Source organism: Pseudorca crassidens, chromosome 3 (genome assembly GCF_039906515.1).
Source record: "Pseudorca crassidens isolate mPseCra1 chromosome 3, mPseCra1.hap1, whole genome shotgun sequence".
Classification (NCBI taxonomy): Eukaryota; Metazoa; Chordata; class Mammalia; order Artiodactyla; family Delphinidae; genus Pseudorca; species Pseudorca crassidens.
Genome location: NC_090298.1, coordinates 157,085,696 through 157,108,595, shown reverse-complemented (window position 1 = coordinate 157,108,595; position 22,900 = coordinate 157,085,696). Strand labels below are relative to the sequence as shown.

Genomic DNA, 22,900 nt, shown 5'->3' with positions numbered 1-22,900 from the left:
ACTATGAGCTAAGTTCTTTATATGCTCTATTGCATTTGATCTTCACAGTGACCTGGTAAGTGACTAATGCTACTCTCATTTTATAAATAAAAGCAACTGTCCATCAGAAGGGTTGGTTAACTTGTCCAAGGTCATACAGCTAAAGGTGGAACAGGTTTTTGACCTCAGATCTGATGAACCCCAAGCTAGATTTTTTTTTTTTTTTTGCGGTATGCGGGCCTCTCCTGTTACGGAGCACAGGCTCCGGACGCACAGGCTCAGCGGTCATGGCCCACGGGCCCAGCCGCTCCAGGGCATGTGGGATCTTCCCGGACAGGGGCACGAACCCGTGTCCCCTCCATTGGCAGGTGGACTCTCAACCACTGCGCCACCAGGGAAGCCCCCAAGCTAGATTTAATTTGCATAATACTGTGGAGCTGACAGTGGAATGCAGACCACCTTACTTCATTTTTTCCACTTATTTGTCATAGAAACAATGACCAGGTCCATCAACCCACAGTCTAAATAAAGTTAAGATGAAACTGAACAAGACTGGGGGTGAAACACAGTGATACTACTCAGTGTCTGCCACTACTCCTTCCTAATCTTCATCTACTGAAAAATCCCTTTGAGCCAAGGACTGTGTCATTGTTATTCCTTACAAAGTCACCAAGCCTGGAATCTAGCTGTATTAGTTTGCTAGGGTTGCCATAACAAAATACCACAGAATGAGTGTCTTCAGCAGCAGAAATTTATTTTCTCACAGTTCTGGAGGCTGTAATTCCAAGATCAAGGCACCAGCATGGTTGGTTTCTGGTGAGGTCTCTCTTCCTGGCTTGTAGACAGCCATTTTCTCGCTGTGTCCTCACATGGCCTTTCCTCTATGCAAGCATGGAGAGAGCAAGCTCTGGTATCTCCTCCTCTTCTTATAAGGACATGAACCCTATTAGATCAGATTAATTACCTCCCTGAAGGCCTTGTCTCCAGTACCTCACACTGGGGTTAGGCCTTCACATACGAATTTGGTTGGGGGTAAGGGACATAATTCATTTCATAACACTAATCGACACTTGTTTAGTGTTGATATAATGACCATTATGTCCAAAGGTAGAGGTTAAGAATGCCATTCCCAGAGCATGAGCCTGAACCCTGGTGCTGAAAGGAACCAAGGGGATATCCAGCAATCCAATCAACTCCTTATCTCTCAAGTACTTTGTCCCTAACAGATGCATAAAGACTGTAACCCCTGCATGGAATGCCTGTACTTAGGGTATGTTTAGCATTAGTAAATAGCCCAATGATCCCAACATCCTCATTTTACAAATGAGGATCCTGAAGCTCAGAAAGATACAATGACCTGCCCAAGGTCATAGAGCTGGTTAATGGCAGGGGCAGGCCTGAGTCTAAGTGTTCTGGCTCCCAGCTTTGTGCTTCTTCCCTTTGGCCAGACTGGGAGATGGGTGTCCTGAGAAACTCTTAAAAGGAGAATACTGAACAATCTTCTGGAAGTGGGTGGTGTACTGTGTGGAGGGGACTGTGGATGGTGTTGGAGGAATGCACTTACATCTCGGTTGGGGGAGTGTGTTTTGTGTGGAGTGTGTGGCATGTGTATGAGTTGTGGGATATGTGTTGGGTGTGTGGGGGCATGTGGAATGTGTAGGAGTGCCTGGGGAGGTGGAGTGTTTGCAGGTGTAGAGGCTATGTAGTGGGTTTGTGTGTGTCACGGGTAGTAAGTGTGGGGTATGTTGTGCTTGTGTGTGCAGGCACATGTATGTGTGGTCTGTAGTGTGTGTGGAGTGTTGGTGGGAGGCACAAGTCAGCTCAGGCTGCACTTTTGTCTTCCTCATTTTTCAGTGTCTTCTCTTGGGCCCCCTCTTCTGGCATAAAAGCCCCTCTTGCAACCCAGAAGGGTAGGGATTGGCAAACTTCTTCTGAAAAGGACCAGACAGTAAATATTTTAGGCTCTGTGCACCATATGGTCTCTGTTATAACTATTCAACTCTTCCATTTTAGCTTGAAAGTAGCCATAGACAAAATGTAAACACATGGGGTGGCTGTGTTCCAATAAAACTTTATTTACAAACAGGCTGGATTTGACCTAAGGGATACAGTTTGCAGAACCCTAGAATTAGATTCCAAACCCAGGTTCTCAGATTCCAAACCTAGGACTCCTCATGGCTCTGTCAGCGACCCTTCCTTCTGGCTGTGAGCCTCAATGTCACCACCACCGCCGCCAACACTGTCATTTTCCTGCTCCTTTCAAGCACTGTACTCTTCACCTTGCAGGCATTATTACATTAATCCCTTCAAAAATACCAGCAGGTAAGTATCACTCACCATCTAACAGATAAGTGGACTGAGGCTTAGAGAGTTAAGTAACTTGTCCAAGGTTACTGTAACTATTTAGTGACAGATTTGGACCTGGCTCTCCTGAGTTATAAATCCCAAGCTCTCAATAAATTTTCTACTAGCTCTTAATAGATGGTTTTATTCTAGCACAATGAGAAAAATCACCAAAGTGAAAAAGAATATAAAGTAACAAGTTGAATCTCTCTTTTTCTTTTTTTTTTTTTCTTGTGGTACGCGGGTCTCTCGGTACTGTGGCCTCTCCTGTTGCGGAGCACAGGCTCCAGACGCGCAGGCTCAGCGGCCATGGCTCACGGGCCCAGCCGCTCCACGGCATGTGGGATCTTCCTGGACCGGGGCACGAACCTGTGTCCCCTGCATCGGCAGGCGGACTCTCAACCACTACGCCACCAGGGAAGCCCGCAAGTTGAATCTCTTGATCTCAGTTGTAGGCTTAGGGATCTAGAGCCATGATCACTAGGCTAGTGGTTACCTGAAGGGTCAGCATCAGACTCTCCTGGGGAGATTGTTAACATGCACATACATTCCTGGGTTGAGCCCTCAGAGATTTTGATTTCATAGACACAGGATGTGGCCTAGGAATCTGCCTTTAGACCAGAACCCACCGTGATTCTGGTCTAGGTATCCTAGGTCCAGTGGGAGGCATCACAACTTCTGAGATTCTGCTAGAAAACCCTGTAATCAGTGTTGTAACTGAGATGCTTTGAGATGTCCATCTCTGGGTCTCTGGTCCTGTTGAACGACTCAGTGGCAGCACAGTTTTTGCTGGTACACTGCTGATAATGACCTAATGTTACACCCTTAGCATAACTGTTCTGCTTGAAGTCTAGCCCTAGGAGGATGAAGAGACGAAAGAGACGAAAGGTCTGTTGTTCTTTTTTCCATTCCTGTGTCCTCTAGATCAATTCCTGGCATGTCTATGCATACCAAATGAGTTAATTTTATCAGAAACCTTTAATACCTTAATGTGGACATCTCTAGCTGCACCGTGGCTTTGGAGGGGGAAAAAGGGGATCATCTGCATTTGAACCTTCTGTAATATCACTAATACAAATAAGTAAGGGATGACTCTACTTAGCACACAAAAGTTTGGCATTTATGGGAATGTGGAGGTTAATGCAGATTTGGAACAAATGATTTTTTTCCTGCTTGGTGATTTAAGCACTCACATCTATCTCCTTACAGCAGCATCTTAGCTACAGCGCGAGGCAGTGAGAGCTCTGTTTTGAAAGGTGGTCCTATACTTTCAAGTTGACAACTTGCTTGCCTTTTGGTCAATCCCCAGTGGCCTGCTCCAGGCCCATTCTTTGCAGAGGTGTCCCACTCTCCCCATGAATGAGACATGGTTGTGCCATTGCAGTCTTGCAGGTGCTGTGCATCATTCTGAGCAGGTGCAGGGCTCCTTGGCTTCCACTTCAAGCATGCCGTGAGTGCTCAGTTGGGACCACTGGCTTTCTCCCGCCTGACTTCTCATCTAGTGGATATTGCTTGTGTAGGGGTGGTGGACAGTGAACAATGTCCTGTAGTTTCATGAAGATACTTGTTCTAATCAAATATTTCAAGGTCCAGAGTTCCGAATCGCATTGCCATATGTGCTGTGGGAAGAAGTGATGTAAGTGTGTGTGTGTTTGTGTGTGTGTGTAAAACAGATCAGGTCTATCTCCTCATCTGTTAGAATAACAGAAAACAGCTCAGGCAGAAACAGGAAACAGAGGTCAAGAGGTCCCATTTGTGACACAGAATAACCTGTGCCTTAGGATATTTCATGTAATGACTTTAAATCACAGGACGTAGGAGCACAAATGCTGGGAGAATCTCGGCTCCACTGCTCACTGCTCTGTGGTCTTGGCCACCTACCATAACCTTCATAAGTCTCAGTCTCCTTATCTGTAAAATGAAAGTAATAAAAGTGCTTCCCTCATTGGGTTGTTGCAAAGAAGAAATGAAACAGTATTTGTAAAAGTGCTTACATGCCTGGCATGCAGTACGTGCTCAATAAATGGTAGCTTTCTATTCATTGGATTTTCATTCACAAAACATTTATGGGCTGCCTTTTATGTACCAAGTACTGTTTTTAGGTACTGAGGCTAAAGCGGTGAACGAACAGATAGGAATCCCTGCCTTTGTGTCTAAAGGGTCAGACAAGTAAATGGAACTTACATGGTAATAAGGGCTATTGCAAGCACAAAGCAGAGGAGGGTGCTGTGGAATGGTAGGGTGGGCTTGGCTTATTTTCCTGACCTCCCATGTGGGAGCTGTGTGAGGACCGCAGTGTGGGATACAAGGAATGGCTTGGGAGTATTGGCAGGTTGTGATGACTGGAGAAATCTTGGATAGGAGGCATAAAGAGATTAGTTCTGACCTGACAGTGTTGAGGCAGAGAGCATTCGGGGGCGAGATGGGGGTGACGGTCTTTCAGGAGCACACAGAATTCTGGGGTCCTCTCTTTATCCCTACGATTAGTTATTGGAGGCTAGGGAATGGGTGCTTTTATAGGCCATGATTATTATCTTAGCTATAAAAGTTTCCTAGCTTGGGATCAATGGATGGGGTGAAAGGGGCTTCTGGAAGTCCAGAAGTTTTATGCCAAATAATGTACGTTTGTGCAGGGAGAAAGTTCATAAATTTAATCTCATACTCAAAGGGGTCTGTGACCAAAACAGGGTTGGAACTTCTTGTCTCCGTGATTCGTAGGAAGGATGCGCACACCAGACAGTGCCAGTTTATGGCTGAGGTCCTCACATAACTATGAACAGTGCTTCCTTTCACTCTCCAAGCTGTCTAGATGACTTTTTGGTCTTTCAAGGTTTCAGGCCCCTACCTTACTTCTTTGTCTAACATAACGTCTACATCTCTCAGATGACTTTCAGCCCTGGATTGAAAAGAAGAGTCTAGAACTCTGTTCAAGTAGGGTGTTGGGGTTACTAGTTATACCACTCAGTAACTGCCTAGGCTGATGTCCCCAGGTGCCACCTGGCTGGAGAGGAAAGAACATGAGCGGCTCTAGTTTAGGAACCAGCGGTAAGCTTTCAGAGGACTCCTTCCAACGTCATGGAGAGTGTGATTCTGCTCTTTTCCTTAAGGCCCCTCTCCCTTGCTTCCTCATTCGCCACAGATTGTGATAACCTGATGTTGTGCTGATTCAGGCAGTGGACAGGATGAAGCAAAAAATCCAAAGCACCTTGGTAATCAACAAGATAGATGATTAGAGCTGACAGCCCCTAACAATGGGGACTTAGGTGGCGAAAATCCCCAATCTCTTTCCACTGAACTGAGCTTGAGATATGTGTCTGCATGTCCGAGGGGCTTAGCTACAAGGGTGGCTGTAATATCCTTCCCTTAAGGCACTAAAAACATCTGAATTTTGCTTCCTAATCATTAAAACAAACAGAAGTAAAGGGAAAGTAAATGTTCAACAGCATAAAGAACCAACAGAATTAAGTATAGTTGATTGAGTTAATTTTAGAATGCCCACCCCCTGATTTTCTACCACTTATTTATTTATTTATCTCTTTGGTCTGTTTATGAGTTTACCATTCTCTCTGCACAAGAAAAATTTTCGCTAATGACTTTGAACTCCTTTGAGTGTTCTAACCTTGGAGAGCCAGGAAATAGAGTTGGGTTCAGGATAGAGGGAGAGAAAGAATAAAAGATCAAGAAACTGGAAATCAGAGTGTCCATTGAGACACGTACTCCAGCCTCATTTCTCTTTGTCATTTTTGGGGGGCTTGCTGCTTAGGTTTGGAGGTCTAAGGCCTTCTGTGAATAACATTACATTTGCTCCATGGTTTTGGTGTAATAAGTGCAAAACACCTGAGGTATGCTTTCCAAATGACGCCTATTTCTTATAAAATTATTGAATGTAACAAAACATTATCCAATATGAAACTATCTCATTTAAACCAAACCTTCCTCTTAAGGTACACCGTCACATAGGCACATACACATTCCTTTGGGACAGAGGGAGGCCACAGTACCTCAACCTTTCCATGGGAGCTTGATACGGTCCACGTGAGGGTGGATTGAAGTTCTCTTTCCAGCAGTCGCCCAGCCTAGCACTGGGGATTGGATCTAGGGTGAGGTCCAGAGTCCCCAGGCAGAGACAGGACCCTCAAGCACCAGGAGAGCATCAGGACAGCATGAGCCCTGCATGGGGAGCAAGTGTCATGGCGCCGTGGAAGCGCAGGGTTCTCATACTTGGTACACCCTACTAGTTTGGCTAGTATACATGCTGGCTCCATCAGTTCCACCTGTCAAGCTGTAAAGGCACAGACTTTACATTTTTGCAAATCAGGCAACTCTAATGTGTATATCCTGGAGTACATGGTGGCCCTCCTGGCAACATTGGTATGATAAGGTATTACATGACTTTGAGTCATAATTTAACATATACACCATACTTTGAAAAGGCCATGGTTCATGTTCGGTCTGCAGGCATAGTTATTTGTTGTTGTGTAGTTTTTGCCCTAAGAGTGTTTGGGGGTTTTGTTTTGTTTTATTTTTTTGTTTTAATCTTTATTGGAATATAATTGCTTTACAATGTTGTGTTCGTTTCTGCTGTATAACAAAGTGAATCGGCTGTATGTATACACATATCCCCATATCCCCTCCCTCTTGAGCCTCCCTCCTACCCTCCCTATCCTACCCCTCTGGGTGGTCACAAAGCACTGAGCTGATCTCTCTGTGCTATGCAGCAGCTTCCCACTAGCCATCCATTTCACATTTGGTAGTGTATATATCTCAGTGCTACTATCTCACTTCGTCCCAGCTTCCCCTTCCCCCACCCCATGCCCTCAAGTCTGTTCTGTACGTCAGTGTCTTTATTCTTGCCCTGCCACTACGTTCATCAGTACCATTTGTTTTAGATTCCATATATATGCATTAGCATATGGTATTTGTTTTTCTCTTTCTGACTTACTTCACTCTGTATGACAGACTCCAGGTCCATCCACCTCACTACAAATAACTCAATTTCGTTTCTTTTTATGGCTGAGTAATATTCCATTGTATACATGTGCCACATCTTCTTTATCCATTCACCTGTTGATGGATATTTCGGTTGCTTCTGTGTCCTGGCTATTGTAAATAGTGCTGCAGTGAACATTGTGGTACATGTATCTTTTTAAAATTTAAAATAATTTTTTACTTATTTATTTTTTTTACATCTTTATTGGAGTATAATTGCTTTACAATGGTGTGTTAGTTTCTGCTTTATAACAAAGTGAATCAGCTATACATATACATACGTCCCTATATCTCTTCCCTCTTGCATTTCCCTCCCACCCTCCCTATCCCACTCCTCTAGGTGGTCACAAAGCACTGAGCTGATCTCCCTGTCCTATGTGGCTGCTTCCCACTAGCTATCTATTTTACATTTGGTAGTATATATAAGTCCATGCCACTCTCACTTCGTCCCAGCTTACCCTTCCCCCTCCCTGTGTCCTCAAGTGCATTCTCTATGTCTGTATTCCTGTCCTGCCCCTACGTTCTTCAGAACAACTTTTTTTTTTTTTAGATTCCATATATATGTGTTAGCATATGGTATTTGTTTTTCTCTTTCTGACTTACTTCACTCTTATGACAGACTCTCAGTCCATCCACCTCACTACAAATAACTCAATTTTGTTTCTTTTTATGGCTGAATAATATTCCATTGTATATATGTGCCACATCTTCTTTATCCATTCATCTGTCGATGGACACGTACGTTGCTTCCATGTCCTGGCTATTGTAAATAGAGCTGCAGTGAACATTGTGGTACATGACTGTTTTTGAATTATGGTTTTCTCAGGGTATATGCCCAGTAGTGGGATTGCTGGGTTGTATGGTAGTTCTATTTTTAGTTTTTTAAGGAACCTCCATACTGCCCTCCATAGTGGCTGTATCAATTTACATTCCCACCAACAGTGCAGGAGGGTTCCCTTTTCTCCACATCCTCTCCAGCATTTATTGTTTCTAGAGTTTTTGATGATGGTCATTCTGACTGGTGTGAGGTGATACCTCCTTGTGGTTTTAATTTGCATTTCTCTAATGATTAGCGATGTTGAGCATCTTTTCATGTGTTTGTTGGCAATCTGTATGTCTTCTTTGGAGAAATGTCTATTTAGGTCTTCTGCCCATTTTTGGATTGGGTTGTTTGTTTTTTTTATATTGAGCTGCATGAGCTGCTTATATATTTGGAGATCAAGCCTTTGTCAGTTTCTTCATTTGCAAATATTTTCTCCCATTCAGTTTGGGTTTTTATTGTTGTGGTTATTGTTGTTTTTGACACTCACATTTTAAAGGAGTGAGATTTCACATGATGATCTGACTTTTGTTGTTTGTTTCTTTTTTTTAATATGTTGTCTTTTGCCTTTTAAAAAATAAATAATTAATTAATTTATGGCTGTGTTGGGTCTTCGTTTCTGTGCGTGGGCTTTCTCTAGTTGTGGCAAGCGGGGGCCACTCTTCATCGCAGTGCGTGGGCCTCTCACTACCGCGGCCTCTGTTGTTGCGGAGCACAGGCTCCAGACACGCAGGCTCAGTAATTGTGGCTCACGGGCCCAGTTGCTCCACGGCACGTGGGATCCTCCCGCACCAGGGCTCGAACCCGTGTCCCCTGCGTTGGCAGGCAGGTTCTCAACCACCGTGCCACCAGGGAAGCCCTGTTGTTTGTTTCTCTTATCACAAGATCTAGTTTCCCTAAGTCCTTATTAGCAGCAGCCAAACAGGAGCAGCCATTTGCTCTCCATTTAGCCCCCAGTTCTGCCTGGCACAGTTCTCTGTCCTTGCAGCCTTGTCACTCTGCCACCTTGATTTAGAAGCCCCTGTTCTTCTCCTTGGTAAATTTGGTGGCCCATAAGTCCCCTCCTGTAGAGTCTGGCTGGTCCAGACTGGTGATATCCAAGGCTCTATCTAAGGAAGGAACTTTCGAAGGACCACCTCAACTCTTCCCAGACAGTAGATCTGTTCTGGTGGCTGCCATCTACAGAGCTTGGCACACGGCGAACGAAGTAGACCCGGGATGAAGATCCACGTTCTCTGATCCTTGGCCCAGACTATTCTCTGCTCCTTTTTATCTTGTTATCATTTTGAGTGTGTTACCTTGGTGTGACATCTATTTCTCCCGCTCCCAGTGGAGGCCCCTTAGTATGTTTTCACTCTCCCAGCTAGTCAGTGGTCATGAATTTCACAAGTACTGCAAATGTGAATTGTCTGGGTTGCATCTCCCAGTTGGAGTCTATGGCAGTCAATATTTTCCCAGGATGTTATCTCTCAGCAAGACTGAAGCCAAAAAGTGTCAAGCAGGCAATCAACAAGTATTAGTCTCCTCATCTTTGTTCCACTTTCTGAAGAAGTATTACATTTAATTCCTCTTAGAGCAGGTGACAGACATCTGCTTAAGTAAAGGGGGAATTTATTGGCTCCAGAAATCCAAGCATGAATATCAAGTCATGGGAAGGGCAGGGTCACAGCTGGGCCTTGGAAAAACTAAAAGCAGAAACTCAGCAATATCAGGACTCTTTGTTCGGTCCTCGCATCAACTATGCCCTGCGTTGGCGTCGTTCTCAACATGGTAGAAAAATGTCCACCAATGTTTCCTAATTTTACACTTTCTGCTTCTGTCACTGGGGAATGACTTCCTCATTGTGAGTTCTCCAGAGCCTATGAAAATTCTCTGATTGGTCTAACCTAGGTCAGGTGCAAGTCCCTGAACCAGTCAGCCATGGCATGGGTGGGGAAGAAGGGAGGTACTCATTCAGTGTGAACCAGTCAGCTGTGACCTGGGATGGCTTCTGTTCTACTAAGAAGATAGCTTCCCCTTGTGGAAGGGAGTAAAAGTGCAGAGCATAGTCCCAGAAAAGGAGGGAGGGAAAGCCTTGGAAGACTGTCTTAATCTGCTGGTGTTGCCATAATGAAATATCATAAACTGCGTGGCTTAAACAACTGACATTTATTTCTCATGGTTCTAGAGGCTGGAAGTCTGAGATCAGGTTGCTGGCATGGTTGAGTTTGGGTGAGAGCTTTCTTAATTGCACACAGCCGCCTTCTCTCCGTGTCCTCACTTGACTTTTTCATTGTGCGAGAGCCCAGGAGGGGAGTGAGAGAGAGCACTAGCTCTCCAGTATCTCTTCTTAAAAGGGTACTAATCCCATCATGAGGACCCCACCCTCATAACCTCATCTAACTCTGATTACCTCCCAAAGTCTCCATCTCCAAATACCATCACATTGGGAGTCAGGGTTTCAACGTATGAATTTGGGAGGGCACAAACATTCAGTCCATAACAAAGAGTAAACATTGTATCCAGTGTATCTGCCCACAGGATCTTACAGTTGAGTGGGGGGTTAAGGTTTATGTATAGAAGCATTGGTGATAAACGACTGTACTGCATATAGCTGATGTGTCATTGATTATTTGGAGGAGGCATGTGAAGAGGGTGCTCGTGTAATCAAGGATGACATCACACACAGTGCTGGCCTTCTCAAATTGGAATCTTGGGATAGAAGGAGCTTGAATTAAAGCTGATCATTTTTCCTGGTGCCTCAGTTTTACTCAGAATTGGGTGTGGGAGGAGTACATTAAATCCAACATACAACACAGATACGTTATAAAGGATAATACGAAATTTGTATAACCTTTAAGATAAAAGTACAGTTTAGAAGATGAAGAAATTCAGGCTTTGTGGCCTGGGGTGCCAGTCCCCTTCCCAATACAAATTGATACTCTACTGTGTCAATAAAACTTTGGTGAAGAAGTTTAAAAAGCCTGGAGGGTAACTGGGAGTTCTTGAACATTGTTTATTAAGAACTATATGGCCTTGGAGTACTTAGTAGCTCCTCTGGCCTAAAAGAATTTGAAGTGGGTGGGGAGGGATGAGACAGGCTATAGAAGGAGATCCCTGAGTTCCTTCTGACGACAGCATACTGTGTAGATTTTGTTTTCTATTTTACTTTGGGAAGCAGGATTTCTGCAGTGGCGCCGCAAACCAGATGAGGTTTAATTAGCTTATAGTTCTATAACCTCAGTTTTGGGATCTCCAGACTGTCCTTGTGATTTGCATATCACCTTCAGGACTTCCTAGATAAATGTTGCTTAAGTAATGCAAATGAGTAGAGCTATTTTGCTAATTAGAGGGATTAGATTTAAGGACACCAAGCCTCAAACAAGACAGACTAGAGAGAGAATGGAATTAGCTGGGATGAGGTCAATAGAGGTGGGAGGCCTGTGGGTAGCTTTTTTAGTGGAGAAAGAATTAGTTTGGAAACTTGAAGATCTCCCTAGGATGGCTCAGCAGCACCTACTTTGTTGTTTTTCCACCTATTCCAATGGAAGCCACACCCTTCTCATCTAAGGCACACCTCTTCACATGTGCCCTGAGCACCTTTCTCCCATCCTTATGTTGGATCAGTTGATTGCCAGTAATTGTCACTTCTCTTGTATACTTGCAGCCTCTCCCTCTCCGCTGGTATCTTCTTCCATCTACATTAAAGGTGGAGAGGCTCTTCTCAGCTGTCTCCCATGCTCTTGTTCATTCCCCTCCAGCCACACTAGCCTCCTTGCTTCCCGGCTTACTCCTGCTGCAGGACCTTGGCAGTTACTGCTTCTTGCTGGAATGCGTTTCTCCCAAATATTCGTAAGTTTCCTTTCTTCTTTCAAGATGTTGCTCAGTTGTCATCCTCTTGATGAAAACTTCCTTGGCCTTGAAATCAAGAATTTCTACTCTCCTTCCTCAAACTTATACACATTCCCACCTTTTTATCTCCTTGGTACTTATTATTATCTGCTTTACTATATATTTTTCACTTTTTAATCTTTATTCTCTTTCTCGCCCACTGGAATATAAACTACGTAGGACAGGGTTTTTTTGTTTTGTTTTGTTTTGTTTTTTGTCTTCTGTTTACTAGTGGATTCCTAAGCCTGGCACATAATAGGGACTCTATAAATGTTCATTGAATGAATGAATTTAGTCATTTGAGTATCACCGCTACAGTTTTTGCCAGTATGTTTATTTTAATTGGCTCACTTTTTAAACTCAAATTAATTTTCTTACATGGAAACTTCATATCACTGTTATTAATGGAAAAACCAGTATCATTTTTTTATAAGTAAAAAGTATGCCTCAGCATGTGTATAATAAATACATAGCTATTAAATAAACAAACGTTTATTTCTGTATCACCCAAACTAAACTTAATTCCAGTGGTATTGAAATGACATTTTGGGGAACATTGCATTAAATGCCCATATTTCTTGAGGTTCTGCCCTAAATGGCCTTTTTTATATAGTATCCACGGGTAAACTTATCAGTAGCAAATGGTCTCATTTTCCACATTGTTCAGACAGCAATTCTCTGATACCAGCTGGCTGTCCTGTGATTTATTTCAATTCTGACCCTAACTACCTGGAGTTAGTGCAGACCCCATACGTTAAGGGCAAAGTCTTTGAGAGACTGCCCCCACTTCATACACCAGCCACAAGTCTCAGGGACTACCCACACTTCTGAATGGCTATAAATTTAGGGGTTCCCATGACCCCCTCATATTCAATAATTAGCTAAAACAAATCACAGAACCCACTGGAAGTGCTATACTTATGGTTGTAGTTTTATTATTAAGGATATAACTCAGGAACAGCCAAGAGATGCATAGGGCAAGATCTGAGGAGAGGGGAGGGACACAGAGCTTCTATGCCCTCTCCTCATGGAATCCAGGTACATCAACCTCCCATTACAGCAATGTGCTCACCAATCAGGAAGCTCCTCTGAGCCTGGGTGTCCAGAGTTTTTAATGGAGTTTTATTATGTAGACAGGATTGAGTAAATCACTGGTCATGTGATTGAACTCAATCTCCAGCCCCCTTCCCCCACTGGGGGTTAGGCTGGCCTAAAGTTCCAACCCTCTAATCATGTGTTTGGTCTTTCTGGTGACCAGCTCCCATCCTGACACCATCTAGAGCCCACCAAGAATCATCTCATTAGCATAACAAAGACATTCCTGTCATTCAGGTAATTCCAAGTTCTTTTTTTAATTAATTTTTATTGGATTATAGTTGATTTACAATGTTGTGTTGGTTTCTGCTGTACATCAAAGTGAGTCAGTTTTACATACAGCCACTCTTTTTTAGATTGTATTCCCAGATAGGTCATTACAGAGTATTGAGAAGAGTTCCCTGTGCTATACAGTAGGTACTCATTGTTATCTATTTTAGATATAGTGGTACGTATATGTCAATCCCAATCTCCCAATTTATCCCTTTGTGCCAGGAACTGGGGACAAAGACCAGATATATTTTTTATTATATCAGACACATATGTACACATGAATCACAAATTCATTATCTCAGCTCATATCTCTCCTCTGAAATTGAGACTCTCAGATCCAGTTGCTACCTGGGTGTCTTTTTTAAGGATACCACGGTTCCTCTAATCTATCAATGTCTAAAAATAAAGCCCTCTCCCCATCGCACCACCCTATCCAACAGATATACTCTTCCTCCTGTATTTCCTCTTAGTAAATATCATATCGCCGTCCACCCAGCTGCCCAAATCTGAAACCTGGGTTTTACCCTTAATTCTTCTAGCTCACATTCTATACTGTTCCCTCATCTTTGAATGTTAATTCTCTGTCTCCCCTTCCTGTCCTACTTATCTAGATTTCAGCTTAAAAGTCATGGTGCCCAGGAAACCTTTGCTGGTCTACGAAGACTGGTTAGGTGTTCCCACACTTCCACAACCATGCCACTTATCACTCAGTGTAATAATTTCCTGTTTGTCTTTCTTGCCCACTAGCTTGGTGAGGGCAGTAATTGTGTCTGTCTTACTCACTTTTGTATCCTTGCATCTGGCACATAGTTAGCACTCAGTAAGTATATACTGAATGAATGAATGAATGAAACGGTCCAAAATTGGAGCATTTCAAAATAAGATTTCTATATAATTATTTTCTATACTAGTGATTACCCACTTGCTATAGGTGATGCTCTGGTTTAATCTTATTTTGAGAATTAAATGATTTATGTATTTCATAATACCTGGCTTATACGTGTCTTCACTCATACATTTATTACTTGGCTATTTATTGAATATCTGCTGATGGGGGAAGCAGTGCCCTGGGGCTGGGGATGAGTGGTGACCCTGTCAATCTACTAGGAGAATCATATGTAAACAAATTGGAATAAAATATGATAGATCCTATGAAAGAGATATGAGCAAATTGCTATGGGAAATACTGAGAGTGGTAGATTGGATTACTATTCCCATGCCCTCTGCCACATACTTTCCAGTGCATGTCACAAGAGTAGGCAGTATATATATTCTCATCCCATTCACTTGGGACTTGGTTATGTGACTTGCTTTGACCAATTAATTTAAGCAGAAGTAAAGTCACAATGTGCCAGTTCCAAGCAGACAGTTTAAGAAAAGAATAAGTTTTTGTCAGATATCTCACAATTTGCCCGTAAAGAGTAAGTTCCAGGTAGCCATTGCTCTCTTGGCCTGAGTCCTGGAATAAAGACACATGGAGCAGATTTAAATTTAAGCCATAGATTGCAATTTAGCTTAGGCTAGCTGAGAGGAGCCACTCCTCAGGCAACCCACATTCCCAAAAAGTATGAAATAGATACTTTTTGTAAGCCAGTGAGATTGCGAAGGGTGGTGTTTTTTTGCACAGCATCATCACAGCAGAAATCTGACATACACTGAGTATTCATCTAATGACTTTGGTGAGGGTATGAGACATAAGGAAAAGGCTATGTGGCTGTAGATATTTCCCAGGACACAAAATGCCCCCAATCCCCTGCAGGTTGCAGACTGTTAAAGAAAAAGTCAATGCAGTGAACTCAATACTGTATTCCATACACCATGAAGCCCGGGATCCACACATGGCAAGATTTAAACTCAGGGGCTTGCTAAGGGGATCTGACCTATTCATACTGGAAAATCTATCTTGTATTCACAGATATTTCTCCCACAGCTTGAGTTTTCATAATGCAAACTAGACCATGTGGCATTGATCAATTAAAACATACAGTTTGTGCAGAACATTAGGGCTCTGATGTAACCACAGGGGAATTGGTACCACTTGAATGAGAAAAGCTGGTCTCCCAAGGCAGGGAAGCACATTGCTACCAGTCAGGGTATTGAGTTTCTCAGTGTGGGTTTTCTTTTGTTGGCCCTTCGTAGTTGTGAATTCAGCTACAATTTATTTCATTTTGTGCTAACAATGGATAGCAAGGGGATAAAACTGTGTAAAAGAAGCTCTTTAATTCCTAATCTCTTTTTCTCCACTGCTACAACTTTCTTGTGTTTTTGTTTTAAATGGGAAGCAGGGGAAGCAGTCAAGGATAGTAGTTATGAAAAAGCCCTATGAATTAGACTTCTCTGAATTAGACTTTGAATCCAGGCCCCATCAAGAATAGCGTAAAAATAACTTAAGCTCTCAGCCTCCGTTTCTTCATCTGTAAAATAAGGATAATAATAGTGCTTATCTTGGGATTATGAAGAGTCAGTGAAATAATCTTGTGAGGTTTAGCACAGTGCCTAGCAGACAATAAACAGTCAATAAACAATAGAATTTATTATAGGGAGAATTTTGTTAGTGCAGTTTTTCTTAGGAAAACAGCTGTTCATTATAGAAAGACAGGCTGTGGCATGGCATTTACTTTGACTTTTTTACTATCGAAGAAAAAAACCTCAGGACCCAAATCATGATTAGCTTTCTCCAGTTTGGTTCTCTGAGAGGAATAAGGGTCAGTGACACAGAAAGTTTGGACTCACCGCAAAATGAACACTTCCGGAAGCTTCACTTGATTGAGGTCAAAATAGACTGGGCTCTCTGGTAACGAACTGTGGGCAAGTTTCCAAGTGCACTTGGGATCCTTCCACACATACCACACTGGAGTGACAGCAACTGTGCTGTGGAGCGGCCAGGGTGAAATGTTTCTCCAGTGAATTTGCCAGGAAGATAAGAAGAACATTCCAACAGCTAATGTGTTGCCCAAATGGCAGGTCACCTCATTCTCAGGTCTACTTTTTTCCTGACTGCAGAGAACACCAGGGTGGACAGCCTTGGGTTTATGGAAAATGTGGTTGCCAAGGAAAGTTAATTCTCTCAGAAACTACAAGTTGATAATGGTTCAGATTTTCAAGAAAGAATTTGTTATAAGACATATTTGACTGTTTATCTTGAAAGATTCTACAGCGTGTGCAAGTGTGTGCATGCATGCACATCGCTGGTACCTCTTGTTTGAAATGAGCAAGCAATTGTAACTTACAAATTATATGAATCAGCCATTTGAAATATGTCTCAAATTCCTCCCCTGGAGAAATAGAATATTTTCCCCACCACCCAGGCATTCTGTTTCCAATTCCATTTACTTTCTCTCAGCCACTTCAGAATGCGTTGAACTCAAGTGAAGCTAGAGAAATTTACAAATTTATTGTCTTTAATACAGGGCTTGGGACTTGCTCCCATTGGGAGGGAACAGTATATATATGCGTGTATGTGTGTGTGTGTGTGTGTATATATATATATATATATATATATATATATATATATATATATACACACACACACACATATATACACACATACATACACACACATACACACTCTTGAGTTCACTCAGAAAAGAAATAATTAATTTAATGTGTAATCCTAGAGCAAAGATCAATATGACTCACCTGAAAAATTAACAAAGGGTCACAGTAAAAATCCACTTTATTTTTCTAAAAGAAAATGTAAGACATTTTACCTCGCCAAGAAAAAAAGGATATGTGTGTGTGTGTGTATATATATAATTATTCAATAAATAAGATAAATTTAAAATATGTACATAGTAAGCATACCTCATGGAAGGGAAGTGGGAGAGAAAGTAAAGAATAAAAGAAAAAGAAAAAGAGGAAGAAGAAGGCATAGGGAGAAAGAGTAAAAGTGAAAAATGAGACGGATACAGATGACACAAATGCATAAATGTAATACCAGACATTTTCAGAGGGTAGCATTACTCTCTAATACTATTCTAAGCCAGCTATTAAGTTTCCTAATGCTGGGCCTCAGTTAGGACATTTAATTTGGGTCTCATGCTCTGTGGCCTGATGAAATTTAGTAAGTGGTCAGACCCAGTTCATGGTCCAGGGTTTCTCCTGCTCTGCAGTAGAATCTGATCGGAGATGGATGGTATTCTCTTGAATTTAGTAACTGCTGAGAGCAGTTTGTATCCCTCTTTAAAGGGACAGTACTGAATGGCAGATGAGATTAAATTTTCTTTATATACAACCATTCTCTTTTATTTGTTACAATAAGCAGGAATTTCTCTTAAAGAAAATAAACTTATAAAACAAAAGCATCTCACACATACACACACCTAGAAAGGCAATCAATCGGAGAAGACCTCATAAAAGGGACTAAGAAGGAATGTCTGGGGTTGAGGCAGGAGGAAATCCAGAAGAGATGGTGTCACCAAGGGAGTAGTTTACCTACATCACCTGTACTTCTACTTAATTTTTTCCTGTAGTTTTACTGAGGTATAATTTATACATAGTAAAATGCACACATCTTGAACATACAGCTCCATGTCTTTTTATCAAGTAAACCCATGTAACCACCACCAAGATCAAGATGTCGAATATTTTCATCTCCCCAGAAAATCATCTCATGCCCCTTTCCAGTTAATATACTCTCCCCCACACTCCCCAAAGTAGTCAATAGTATTCTCACTTCTATCCCAATAGACCAGTTTCCTCTGCTCTTTAGCTTCATGTAAGTGGATTCAAATAGTGTCTAATCCTTTGTGTTTCACTTCTTTTGCTCACCCTACACTTAAAAAATTCATTCATGTGGCTGTAGGTATCAGTAGTTCACTCCTTTTGCTGAATAGTAGTCCATTGTATGAATATGCAACATTATTCTGTTAACGGACATTTGGGGATGTGATGAATAAATGCACTATGAACATTCTTTTACGTCTTTTTATATCCACTGTTTCTCTTTGGTACAGACTAAGAGTATAATTACTAAGCCATAGAGTTGGTGTCTGTTTAACCTTGTGAGAAGCTGACAGTTTTCCACAGTGTTGTGTTAGTTTATGCTCCCATCAGCAATTTGTGAGCATTCCAGTTGTTCCATGTCCTTACCAACATTTGGTACCATTAGTCTTTTTAAGTTTAGTCATCCTAGTGCCTGTGTAGAGTGTTTTCTCATGGTGGTTCCAATTTGCATTCCCTTGATGGATAATATCACTGATCCTTTTCATATGCTTATTGGCCGTTCAGATACTTTCTTTTGTGAAATGCCTGCTATAGTTTTTTTCCTATTTTAAAATTTTGTGTTTTTATTTTTAAATTATTCATTTGTTGGAATGTTTAATACATTTATGTTAATACAGTTACCAATAATTTACTATCTTGCTATTTGTCCATCCACTTTTCCTGTCTTCTTTGGGGTTGGTCAAGTATTTTCTGTTTTTCCATTTCATCTTCTCTAGTGGCTTTTGCCTATATGTCTTTGTATTATTTTTAGTAATTAGTCATCTAGAGATTATAATATTTATCCTTTAGTTTATCACAGTCCACCTTAAATTACTAGTATACCAATCTGTAAACAATGTTAGAACCTTATAAAACTATAATTCTGTTTATCCCTCTTCTGCCTTTTGTCATCTATTTTACTTCTGATATAAACCTGAGGCTATATTGTTATACATGCTTTAAACAAATAGTCTTATAGAGAAAAATTTTTAAATCTTCCTCTATATTTATGCACATACTTATCCTTTTAAGTGCTTTTCATTTCTCCCTGCAGCTGTGGACTTAATCTGGATCATTCCTTCTTCAGCCTGCAGGTCTGCTGATCTGCTGATTGTAAATTCTCTGTTTTTGATTGTCTGAACATGTTTGAATTTTGCCTTCATTTTTTTGTTATTGTGGTTGTTTTAAATTAATTAGTTTATTTTTTTGGCTGAGTTGAGTCTTCATTGCTGTGCGCGGGCTTTCTCTAGTTGCGGCGAGCGGGGGCTACTCTTCATTGCGGTGCGTGGGCTTCTCATTTTGGTGGCTTCTTTTGTTGCGGAGCACGGGCTCTAGGTACGTGGGCTTCAGTAGTTGTGGCTTGCAGGCTCTAGAGCGCAGGCTCAGTAGCTGTGGCGCACGGGCTTAGTTGCTTTGCAGCATGTGGGATCTTCCCGGACCAGAGATCGAACCCGTGTCCCCTGCATGGGCAGGCGGATTCTTAACCATTGCGCCACTGGGGAAGTCCCTTGCCTTCATTTTTGAAGGATATTTTCACTGAGTAGAACATTTTAGATTCACAGTTTTCTTTTTCTTTCAGCACATTCAAAATGTTGTTCTATTGTTTCCGGTGAGAAATCAGTTGTAATTGTTGTTGATATTCCCATAAATGTAATGATTTTTTTCCTCTCACTGATTTTAAGATTTCCTACTTATTTTAGATATTTTAGCAGTTTGACTATAATGTACCTAAGTGTGGTTTTTCTTTGTATTTATTCTGTTTTGTGTTTGTCATGCTTTTAAACTGCATGGGTTGAATGAAGTATTTCATCTGTTTTGGAAAATTTGGGGCCATCATCAATTCAAATATTTTTTCTTCTCTGTTCTCTCTCTTTACTCCTGAGATTCCAATTACACTTATGTTAGTTGAATTGATATTTTTCCACAGGCCTTTGATATTGTTATTTTTTTCACTTTATTTTTCTCTCTTTACTTAAGTAACCTCTGTTGACTTACCTCCAGTTCACTAATCCTTTGTTCTGCTCTTTCCAGTCTGCTGTTAAGCCCATCCAAAAATTTCCTTTTCCTAAGATACAGTATATTTTAGTTCCAGAATTTCTATTTGGTTCTTTTGTAGAGTTTTCATTTATTTGATGACATTCTCAATCTCTAACCCCATTAACTCATTTTTTTCCTCTAAATTCTTTAATGTATTTGTAATAATTGTAAGTCCTTCTCTGAAAATTTCATCATATGGCTCATCTGTGGGTCTGAGTCTGTTGATATGTTTTTACATCTTTTAACTATGGGTCACCTTTTCCTGCCTCTTCACATATCATGGTTTTTTTATCGTATGCCAAACATAGTAAGTAAAAGACCAGGAGAGACAGAAGTAGATGATCATTTCCTCCAGAAAGGGCTGACCCTTTTGTTTCACATGCAGCTGTTATTAGAGGCTGATCTCATCAATCTAATTAGCATTTGAGCTGAATTGGGACTAGGTGGCCAGTAGAATTAGTTTTAGTTCACCTCTGGTTTAAATGTCTTCAGGGAGACTGGCACGCCCACTACACTCAAACAGGGTTTGGGGATGTAAGCACTATAAGACCATGGGATCTCTCTCTGCTTTCCTCACTTTATTCTAGGCTTTCTGATAATTCCACTTATTGAATGAAATGCCCATGGGGGAAAATTGGTAGTGGGGAGGGCTAATTCTGAGTCTGGGGCTCTTCCAGATTCCAGTGTGCCATGCCAGCCTTTGCACAGCCTTTAAAAGCTTGCCTGATTTCTCCTTGTTCCCACAAAGCTGCTCTGCGTATAGCAGTCCTGCTTCTCCCCCAGACTCAGCAACTCCCTATAGATTGAAATGGTCTCCAGTCTGTGCTCATCTAAAAAAAGTTTTTCTCCCTGTCTGCATTTCAGTTTATTTAGATCTTTCTTTTCATTTACAGACTTCAAAGCTTTAAAGAGAAGTAAGATTTTTTTTTTTTTTTTAGTATACCTGGGTTTTTGTTGTTGTTATGGAGAGATGGTGTTTTATGAACCTCAGTATCCTAACTGATAGTAGAATTCTCGAATTTGATTCTGTTGAGTTAAACAACAGATTCCTTTAACAACACATTTTATTTTAAAAATAAGATGATTAATGATATATGAAGTTATAATCCACTTGCAGATGATTTTTCCCAACTGTAGTGCCCAAAGCCAGCTAACCTTCAAGATCGTACTTATTGCCTCCTTGAGAGGTTGACATAGAGATGATATGAAAGACCTAATTTATAGAAGGGAAATGAAGGGTAACTAATATTTGTTAAGTGCTGGGATGTAGTGTGTCCCTAAGAGCTCTGCTTGGCCCTTTACATACCATAATTTTTTTAATGCAAAAATGTTTATTGGGTATTTACACTGGGATGGAGGAAACTGGTAGCACTGGAGTTTGCATGGGAACCACAGGATCAAGATTCCAGCCAGGGAACGCGGATAGAGATGAGGAATAGGTCTTTCTGAGGGAGGAGGGGAGCCAAGTAGTTAGTGCTGGACTTGGGAATGAATTTACTTGTTCCTGATTTAGTGTGTACCAGGAGCCAGGAAATGAGGCATCTGGCCCCCGCACGTATGATGTACACGCTGATGCTTGCTTCCTTGTTCAAAAATAGGACCCCGTAGGCGCCACCACAGTGGGAATCTCGAACGTAGGACAATCTCACAAATGTGGAATGCTTAGCGACCCTGAATTTCTCACTACATTATGGACATTTCACTTACTTTCTCTGTTCTGTTTCCTGGGAAAGATTTTGTTTGTCATGGAAATAATGACACCACATGGCAGTGCCCTAAGGTGAAGGGCTGACTTCGATGCTTTTAATGCAGCTTGGGCACAACTGATGAAATTTTGGGGAAGCTACATTATTCTCTGTGGGAAATGGTACACTCTGAGTGATGTTCTCCCATAGTTACAGTGATGCCTGCTGAAGAGAAAATGAGCAGTTTCTTCCTGCTCTTGTCACTTAGCCCTTATTTCTACTCTGTGCAATTTCACTTGCCATACATTTTCTCTCCTCTCCTCTTCCTTTTCTTCCGACATCCCACACCCTTCTCTTCCCTTTCTTTTTTTCTTTCTTTTCCTTCTTTCCCTATACTCATAAGTCCTGTTGGTTTCACTAATATTCCTTTATTCCTAACTTGGGGTGATCAGTGTTATCTTATTATCTTCTTATGCTTTCCATAGTGCACTTATATTTTTCAAAGCCCTTTGAGATGTAATAATAATAACTATGATGATGATAGCTAATACTTGTATAGTGCTTACTTTTGTTGGTTGCTGTTGTAAGTGCCTTACATGTATTAAGTCATTAAAGCCTAACAAATCCTTTTGAAACAGGTATTATTTTTATCCTCTCTTTGCAGATGGGGAAACTCAGACACAGAGAAGTAATTTGCTCATTCAATTTACAAGTGGTGGAACTGTGATTTTAACTCAGGCAGTCTAGCTCCAGGGTACATGCTTCTTAGAACCATCCTAAATCATCTCTCATTTAAACTACCTTATAATTCTTATCCTAATCCCATGGGAAGATGCTACTCTTCTTACTTTAGAGATGAAGAAACGGAGGCTAGAACTGACCACAACACTCTGAAATGAGGGACTTGCAGTGACTTTCTGAGGAGAATAGGTCTTCAGCCTTGGGGGTGGGAGGGAAGTATGTGTGTGTGACCTTGGCGCGTTAGTTGTAAAGGAAAGATCCCTCCCTTACATCTTTATTCCAGGCCAAATGTAGCAGTTGGGATACTTTGGTCTGAAAATAATAGAAAACCTAACTAACAACAACTAAAATCATAGTTAGATTT

At 41.4% G+C, this 22,900-nt stretch overlaps 1 long non-coding RNA gene across 1 annotated transcript in view; it reads left to right on the top strand.

The window, feature by feature from the left end:
- LOC137220899 (uncharacterized) overlaps positions 1–22,900 on the top strand; it is a 312,519-nt gene that overhangs the window by 93,436 nt on the left and 196,183 nt on the right. The gene's annotated exons all lie outside the window — the stretch shown is intronic.